Consider the following 10,099-nt stretch of genomic DNA (forward strand, 5'->3'; position numbering starts at 1 on the left):
ACCGCGTCTGCGTTCGCTACACAAGCTCTTATAGTAACCAAGGAAACAGTGGCTAAACAACTTCTAGTATTATACACAACTGAAAGCAAGTTTTAAATGTCCTACAACTTTACACAAACAGCTGGAAACAAGTCCTCAAACCATACACAACAACTGAAACAAATCTTAAATGTACTTACAGGCTGCTGTTCTAGATGCTGCTAAAGTGCTTCTCCTGCCGACTAATGCTACCGTGCTCACTATATAGTGGTTACCTGGCGTTTGGACACGCCTCCCGAGTCAAAACAAGGGCCGAAACTGAGGCGGACGACGCGAACCGCGTCTGCGTTCGCTACACAAGCTCTTATAGTAACCAAGGAAACAGTGGCTAAACAACTTCTAGTATTATACACAACTGAAAGCAAGTTTTAAATGTCCTACAACTTTACACAAACAGCTGGAAACAAGTCCTCAAACCATACACAACAACTGAAACAAATCTTAAATGTACTTACAGGCTGCTGTTCTAGATGCTGCTAAAGTGCTTCTCCTGCCGACTAATGCTACCGTGCTCACTATATAGTGGTTACCTGGCGTTTGGACACGCCTCCCGAGTCAAAACAAGGGCCGAAACTGAGGCGGACGACGCGAACCGCGTCTGCGTTCGCTACACAAGCTCTTATAGTAACCAAGGAAACAGTGGCTAAACAACTTCTAGTATTATACACAACTGAAAGCAAGTTTTAAATGTCCTACAACTTTACACAAACAGCTGGAAACAAGTCCTCAAACCATACACAACAACTGAAACAAATCTTAAATGTACTTACAGGCTGCTGTTCTAGATGCTGCTAAAGTGCTTCTCCTGCCGACTAATGCTACCGTGCTCACTATATAGTGGTTACCTGGCGTTTGGACACGCCTCCCGAGTCAAAACAAGGGCCGAAACTGAGGCGGACGACGCGAACCGCGTCTGCGTTCGCTACACAAGCTCTTATAGTAACCAAGGAAACAGTGGCTAAACAACTTCTAGTATTATACACAACTGAAAGCAAGTTTTAAATGTCCTACAACTTTACACAAACAGCTGGAAACAAGTCCTCAAACCATACACAACAACTGAAACAAATCTTAAATGTACTTACAGGCTGCTGTTCTAGATGCTGCTAAAGTGCTTCTCTTTTGAAAGCAAATGATCGACAACCATATCTGGAAAGAGATATCAGTCCAGTGCAAAGAAACTATAAAGAAAGAAATCAAGCACCACTTTCAGGTATGTGATTTTTAAAAATTCTTTTATTTTTTGCCTATTGATGATAATAATATGCTTTAATGTTGGCAATAATTTAGCCACGCATGCATCTGACATTCTGCCTTAATATTCTCTCAAAATCCATATTACCTACAAAATTAACCTTGGTTTGCTTTTGAAAAATCATAGTTCTTGATAACCAGAAATAAATAACTATGTTTTTTTTTTACTTAAAATAAAATATTCAGATAATAATTTTTGCATAAAAAAAACTTATAAGTGAGCAATAGTCTTTTGAATTGGATTATAATAAAATAATAAAGCAATAACAATTGGTTGATCAAAAATAATAATAATATGATTTGTTACGTCAAATAAAGTATTCAGATAGTAATTTCCGTTTTAATTAAAACTAAAGCAAACAACAGTCTTTAAAATGGATTCATATGCATTTTATTAAAACAATGATGTAATAACGATTGTTTGATTAATAGTAATCATAAAGTTTCATTGAATAACAGTGTTAAAATACATAATGTAAAACAAAATAAAGATTTTGTGATTAATGACGGCAATGCAGTGGCGCAGTAGGTATAGGTAGGAGTTTGCATGTTCTCCCTGCATTTGCGTGGGTTTCCTCCGGGTGCTCCGGTTTCCCCCACAGTCCTGTGGTACAGGTGAATTGGTAGGCTAAATTGTCCGTAGTGTACGAGTGTTTGTGTGAATGAGTGTGTGGATGTGTTGCAGCCGAAAGTGCATCTGCTGCATAAAACATATGGTGGATAAGTTGGCGGTTCATTCCACTGTTGGCAACCCCAGATTAATAAAGAGACTAAGCCAAAAAAAAAATGAATGAATGAAAGGTTTCATTGAATAATAGTGTTAAAATAATGTAAAACAAAATAAATAGTTAAATCAAAAGTTTTATTAGTATTGACTAAAAGGACACCAGTTTAATACTGACCAATATTCCATTCAAACATCCACTTAATATTTCATTTTTGACCACCTTTTTTGTAACAGAAATCCATACAAAAATGTACTTTATTATAAAACTGCCTTATGTTTTTTTTTGTGATTTCTGAAAGCTTGAGACTATAAAATATTAAAGTATTAATATGAAAACAAAATGGTTTTATATAATTTATTTATGTGCTTGTTTATTAAATAAATAAATCAGCATGACCGTCAGATGATCATTGAACACAATCTAGCAGAGGCCTACAGAATCCCTCACGAGCCGCTACTCCACTTGTGTCCTGTAGAGGGAGTGATAATGTTAAGTGATTCTTTTTCAAATGCAAGCTCTTGCACAGGACAGCCCGAGATGCCTTTTTCCTGATTCAGCAAGTATGCAATCATCACAGACATTTATGCATCTCTTGAATAACTACATGCATACACATATATCCATGCATCCATGCATACATCAATAACCTGCACTGTAGACGAGTTAAACTCCCATCCTGTATACAGTACCAAACATATACTGATGGTACAGAAAGTGCTGAAATGCAATTAAGAGAGAAAAGCTGCTGCTGCTGCTGAATTAGCTAATGACTCTGCAAGCACCGACTGCATGAAATACAGCGACAAGTTTGCTTTCATTTAACTCCCTAGCGTTTGATACAGCTCATATGTCAGGTTAATTCGGGCATGTAATATCAACTTTAAAAATCAATCTACTGCCAGATATCATGAGAGGTTTCAAATGACCCATGACTGCTTATTTCATAAAATATTTTCTTGTTAAATATGCCAAAACAGAGGCATTATGCAGGCCATATGGTTTAGCACAAATACATATTTGACTTTTTTTGTACATTTTATTTTAAATATTTTTAAAAAGCATTTACAAATATGTATGCATGTACAGTGTTCAGCATAATTGAGCACACCCCATTTTGAAACTGAATATTTTTATCCATTTCTCAGTAAATAAAGGCAATGCATTTTGGTGCATTTAAACAAAACAGATTTAATGAACAGATATATTTATTAAAATAATATTTTAGTCACCTAACATATTTAGAAATTTAAAGATAATTCTATTAAATTAAAGCAAAATATTACAAATAAAATTACAACCTACAAAATTTCAACTATTTTTTTTTTTTTTTTTTTTTTTGCTTCTCTTCATTTTTCCTCTTTTTTAAATGTGTATTTAATATTTTCTATAATATATACATTTGTGTGTACTAGTTTTTGGACTGTTATTGTAAGTTACTTTGTTAGAAAAGCTCTAGATTTGGCTTCAGTACTGATTAATGTACAGTATATGCACAAATATAGCTTATGTATAGCTTCCTATTAAAAATATTAATTTAAAAGACAGATTTGTGAGGGGTGTACTTATATACACTGAGCACTGTATATACATTTTAATATGTATATATATTATATATTTTTTAATACATTAACATAAAGGAAAGTTTGTTATCTAAAACTATTTTAGAGTGCAATTCTTCTAAATCATTTAGTTTTTTACATACTGGATAAATCAGATCCCATCCACATTTTATTGCAGGGCTGAAAATATATTTTACTAAGCCCTGAAATATTTCAAAAATATTTTAGTCGGAGAATAAGAAGAATGATTTTGCCATCTGCAATATTCCACCAAGGGCGTAGATTTGCTCTTGACATTGGTGGGCAGGGTTGGGCAGTATTTATGATACAAGTATTCAAATATATATTTTAAATACTAATATTTTGTAATTTGTATTTAATTGCGTGGATGAAAATGGGTTAATATTTTGTATCAAAATACTTTAGTGTCTTGTATTTTTGTATTTTTAAAATACTAAAATATTTTGTAAGAAGTCTACATGATGCCATCATAAAAATGGGGCCTTTGATTGGTGCTTCAGTTTTTTGCCAAGGCTTCAGATCAGACTTGAAAATTGATTAATATTGAAAAAGTTGATCAATGCTTGGAGTATGGATAGAAATATGCATCACATATAAAGAATGTAACAGACAAATAGCAGGGGTAGATTTGGGAGCAAGTCCAATTAAGACAGGAAGTAAGATAATAAAGTCCTACAATGGCAATATCTACAAAACTTCATTGGCTATTTCAAAGGCCAGCAGCTGATCTGCAGGTGCTCTTTATAGTTAATTACAATCTTTGACATAGTTAATCTCAGTATGAGATTAATCATATTTAATAATATCTATGGACTGGTCAAAAACTCTCAACTTGGGTTTTATAGCAGCTAAAACAAATATAAATACAAGCTACATTTTTTTCAGATATTGTTTTTCATATTGTGTAATGAAGAGTACAATTGCTAAACAAACATGATTTATGGAAATGACTAATGACTGGAGATTTTCATAGTTTTCAGAAATCGTGATTTTACATTAAGTATTGAGGATTTCAATTGCAAAAATTTTGAAACTTAAGACTTTTAAGAGATGGTGGCCTTTTTCACAATCAAGAGATATGATACTATATTCCAACTCATTATCTGCATTAAATGTTTTTTACAGTGATTTAAAGAGATGATCTTCAAGACAGGGCTTTCTGTATGACATTTATACAAAATCTATACTAAAATCAAAGAGAACCACAAGTTACATTTTTATGAACACCTCCTCATGTACAGTAGAGGTGAATGAGGTGCAGAGAAGCTGATTTAAACTTGCTCAGAAAAAAAGCTGTTGCTATCAGTCATTGTTTACTACACTAACTCAGTTTAATGGAAAATGGATTGATCCAATATGCCTATTGATGAAAGGTTTGCGGAGAAATGTCCTGCTCCCTTGTAAAAGTATTTTGTAGTATTTGTAAAATACAAAATACTGTTTTTATTTTGATACATTTGTGACTGCTGTATTTTGTAGTTGATTTCAAAACACTTAAAGTTTAGGTATTTGTTATTTTATTTAAAAATACATTTTTAGTGTATTTTTGCCAAACCCAGTCTGTGGGAACTGGAAACATACATCTATAATATATTGCTTATGCACTGAACAGCACAAATTCTGTTTCGTGCTTAAAGTACATAATAATATAAAATAAACGCTTACTAATACAAATAACAATCCTGTCCCGTGCTGCAAAAGTCAATTTACATGATTTTACAGCAGTAAGGCTTTGAGGAGGTATAAAAATAGAGAATTTAGAGAGGTGTGTGACCAATTTAACTGTTTTATCCCGATTATTGTTTTTCATATTCATAGAGGCCAAAATCAAAACTGAATTTGAATTAATTGTACTGCCTTGGTTAATAGTATTTCTGTGTACTAGTAGCAAACTTGACTCGGTGCACGTGTAGATTAAGAATTGATGGAGCATTATTTTATTTTGAAGTCGATAGATTATCGGTGAGGACATTCATTTTTTGGTGGGGACATGTCCCCTCCGTCCATAGCAATTCTACGCCCTTATGTTCAACTATAAAAACGAAAAGCCCTCTTGACCCTGCACCTCCAAAGTTATTCAAATCGTGGATGTAAATGGCTCCAGCTTTGACAGCTCATGGGGTCAGATGTAATTTTATGGCATAAAGCAGAAGTGTGTTTAAGTTGAGCCGGTGTGCGGGGGAGGCAGATCCGTCAGGCCGTTAATCAAATGTGCCGACGACTGCAGGCAGCCTTTCTTCACCGCACACATGACTTTGACACCACAACAATCCACTCCAGCCGTCCACCTCCTCAACAACCACAAATTAACATGCCGTCCTTAAGCTTTCTCTAGGTCAGCGTCAATCTGGACACTGAGATAAAGCACGTGTTTCAGACATCTTTGTCGCAGACCTTCAGGCAATCTGCACTTAGACCGTTTTGCAGAGTTACAAACTGTGTTGACCAAAGTGTTTTTAGTCACATCAGGCACTTCTGAATTTCTGAAAGGTGCAACTTTTTACATTTTTAGTGATGCGATTACAAATGTCAGCTGAGATACATTGTCATGTACACCTAGTATAAATGTAGTTAAAGCTGTGACCACTTGTGTTCAGATTTCATCAAGACGTCTCCTCATTTACATGTCTTTTACTTTTTTCAAACATTCATAAGTTTCTTTCTTCTGTTAAACACAAAAGAAGATATTTTGAGGAATGCTTTAAACCTGTAACCACTGTATTCCATAGTATTTGTTTTTGCTATGAAGGTAAATGGTTACAGGTTTTCAGTGTCCTTCAAAATATCTTTGGTGTTCAACAGAAGAAAGAAACTCATAAAGGTTTAAAACCACTCGAGGGAGAGTAAATAGTGAATAAATATTTAGGTGAACTATCCCATTAGTATGTAACTATTTGTACGTTATTCATTTAAATTTGTACAATGTCATTCATTCTAAATTAACTGACACTGAGTGTCTGACCAAAATATACTAAAATGTGTGAATAAGACTTCACGATTTAAACCTGTTATCCATTAAACTAAACAAATTTGAATTGCTGTGAGATTTGGTTGACCGTTGACATTAGTAGTAAGAAGTCAATGGCTGCTCATTTCCAACATTCTTCAAAATGTCCTCTTTTTTTCCAACAGAAAATAGAAAGTTTTGGATTTGTTTTGGATGAATTATGACATATTTAACTTAATTATTTAAATTAATTATTAATTATTAGCTCCTTAATATTTATTAAAATGTTTTTTACAGTAAGCAAACATGGGAGTTTGAAGAGCTGCTTAAGTTAGGGTTGTTGGGGAACCCAAAATGGTTCTTTTATGCAATTGTGGAGTAAAAAAATAAAAGAAAAATTGGAATATAATTTTTAAAGATATTTTTAAGATTATTAAAATGTACTGAAACACATTACCATAATGTCCTATACGCTGTTTTGTTGTTGTTGTTTTTTGTATTCCTCACATTTGTTCATAAAATGATCAAAATAAAAAACTATGACAAAATCTTGTCATGTGATTCATCTTGTATATTTCAAGTTTTCTGAAGGGATTTGACAATTAATTTGAAATATTATTTAACAAAAATCAAAACTAAAATATTTTATTCATTTTATTTTATTCATTGGTTTTCTGCATACAGGGCAGAAACTCAGTTTAATCTAACTCAGAAAAAGCACACAGATTCTGAGAAAATAGGATTAATGAAAATATGACACAAAAACTAATTTGGCAACCTTTGATAGATTATTTTCATGAGATAAATTCTAAAGGAGGGGGGGCACGGTGCCTCAGTGGGTAGCACTGTCACCTCACAGCAAGAAGATCACAGGTTCAAGTCCCGGCTGGGACAGTTGACATTTCTGTGTGGAAACCTGCATGTTCTCCCCATGTTTGCGTGGGTTTCTTCAGGGTGCTCCGTTTTCCCCCACTGCATAAAGACGTGTGCTATAGAATTGAAAAGCTAAATTGTCCGTACTCCGTAGTGTATGTGTGGGAATAAGTGTGTAAGGTTGTTTCCCAGTGCTGGGTTGCAGATAGAAGGGCATGCGCTGCGTAAAACATATGAACAATGAACATACAAAAATTCTGATTTCAACTGTCTGTTATCCTTTACTGCAGTCCTAGGAAGAAATTTAGCTTGCTTCAAAAAAAAAAAAAAAAAAAAAAGGTCAGCTGAGAGGCACAGGCTTGTGGAATTCCTGCCCCCGGTCAGTTAGTTAATCCATTCAGCTGGTAGTGAGAGCTATAATGATGTGATGAATGGGTGAAGGAGGTTCTGATGGGGCTAAAGCTCAGCTCTTCAGGAGAACAGCTGCCTCTGTCACACCAAGAGGGAGCCGTTATTGCAGACATATGAGTTCTGAAAATTAAACTCCGGGATCTGTTAGAGACAGATCTGGTGTGTTTGTTTATGACTCTTAAGTATTATTGTAAGTAATTGAGGCTAAATTTGCCTGCTAAATTTATTGCAGTAATGCAAACAAATGACTGCCAAGAACTCGAAATAAAGCAAATTACAGCCCGTTTTTGGCTCTGTGCACTTATACAGTACGATATTAAATTAAAGACAGAGTTTTGCATTCTGAGCAGCTGAAATTAAATCACATTTTTGTAAATGCAAAACATTTAAATAACGGTAACATTACCACCATATCTCAATTTTTGTTTTGTGGCAACAACATTCAGTCATTTAGTGTCTTTTCCATTTTCAAAAAAGTAGCACATTTTCCACAGAAATGTTTATCAGCACATTTCAGTTTTCAATGTTAAGAATGATACTAAGAAATGGGTTTCTTGAGCACTAAAATCAGCATATTAATATGATTTCTGAAGGATCATGTGACACTGTATTGATATATGTCAAATTACAAAACATTTTAAAACAAAAACTGATGGGCAAATTGTTAGAATCCTGTTACTGTATATTTTCTTGTTTTCCCATATCCCACTGCACACAGAAAGAGGACAGTCTGAATATTAACCACAAGAAACACTGTAAAAAATGCAGAGTTCCATACAATTACTTCATCTTGTCCCAACACAAATTAAGTTACCTTAATTGTTTTTACAAATTTAGGTGGATTGAACATAAAACAAAGAAGTTGTCCCACAAAACACTCAAGATTTTTGTGCTGATTCAGCTCATTTCAAAATTATTAGTTTGAACAAGCAGTAAAAATAATGTTTTGAGTGAATTTTGAGTGTCTAACTCAATCTTTCAATAGTGCAACAGCTCAGTAACTCATAAGTTAACTTACCAAATATGTGCTAGATACACATAACAAAGGAGTTTTCTGTCATTTTTGACTAATCTACTATGATTTCCATGTGAACTGGGCTACAACTGGAATTCAAGCTAAATATTCAAAAATTTTCTTTAATAGCGCAGAAACAATTTTGATGAAATGCTCATCAAAGTGGACATGAGGGCATATTTTTTCCAAATGTCCTGTCGGAATAAAAGCAAGCATGGTGGGTTTCATGATAACCATGACCTGAGGCTTTCTGGACAGTGCCACCTATTGGTCAGGAGTTATGAAAAATGCCTACTTTGCTTATACATTCATTCATTTTCCTTTGGCTCCCTTTATTTTCAGAAGTCACCAAAGGAGAATGAACCACCAACTTATCCAGCATATGTTTTACACAGCGGATGCCCTTCCAGCTTCAATACAGTACTGGGAAACATACACACTCATTCACACTTTAGCCAATTTAGTTTATTTAATTCACCTACAGTATAGTGCATGTATTGGAACTGTGGGAGAGACCAGAGCACTTGTAGGAAATCCACATGAACACGGAGAGAACATGCAAACTTCACACAGAAATGCTAACTGATCCAGCCGGGACTCAAACAAGCAACCTTCTTGCTGTGAGGTCAGAGTGCTAACCGCTGAGCCACTGTGTCGACTATTTTGCTTATAATTTTTGAAAATATATATTTTTCAAAAACTTTAAGCAGTACTTGACAAAAACTTGATCAAAAAGTTTGTCTCTACTTAAAATATGTGTGTGTACTTTGTATATTTATTTTGTATACATAAATACACATACACACATATATTTGAGAAAATGTTTATTTATATTTAGATATGAAATATATATTCATATGATACCAATTATATATAAATTTAAATATCTACAGTATGTAATAGGGCGACACAGTGGAATAGTAGGTAGTGCTGTTGCCTCACAGCAAGAAGGTCACTGGTTCAAGCCTCGGCTGGGTCATTTTGTTACATACTGCGTTTGCGTGGGTTTCCTCCAGGTGCTCCAGTTTCCCCCACAGTCCCAAGACATGCGGTACAGGTGAATTTGGTAGGCTAAATTTTCTATAGTGTATGAGTGTGAATGAGTGTGTATGGATGTTTTCCAGAAATGGGTTGCAGCTGGAAAGACATCTGTTGTGTAAAACATATGCTGGATAAATTGGCGGCAATAAAGGGACTAAGCCGAAAAGAATATGAATGAATGAATGAATGAATGAATGAATGACAGTATGTA

General features: G+C 34.3%; 1 protein-coding gene and 1 long non-coding RNA gene across 3 annotated transcripts in view; one reads left to right on the forward strand and one right to left on the reverse strand.

The window, feature by feature from the left end:
* spsb1 (splA/ryanodine receptor domain and SOCS box containing 1) overlaps positions 1-10,099 on the reverse strand; it is a 101,964-nt gene that overhangs the window by 59,775 nt on the left and 32,090 nt on the right. The gene's annotated exons all lie outside the window — the stretch shown is intronic.
* LOC108181455 (uncharacterized) overlaps positions 744-10,099 on the forward strand; it is a 35,515-nt gene continuing 26,159 nt past the window's right edge. The window contains exons 1-2 of one of the 2 annotated variants that reach the window (XR_012398473.1): positions 744-1,030; positions 1,127-1,252. This is a non-coding gene — a long non-coding RNA (uncharacterized lncRNA). The remainder of the gene's footprint in view (positions 1,031-1,126; positions 1,253-10,099) is intronic. The other variant, XR_012398469.1, reaches the window with a different exon arrangement.

This window comes from Danio rerio, chromosome 23, assembly GCF_049306965.1.
Source record: "Danio rerio strain Tuebingen ecotype United States chromosome 23, GRCz12tu, whole genome shotgun sequence".
NCBI classification, from domain to species: domain Eukaryota; kingdom Metazoa; phylum Chordata; class Actinopteri; order Cypriniformes; family Danionidae; genus Danio; species Danio rerio.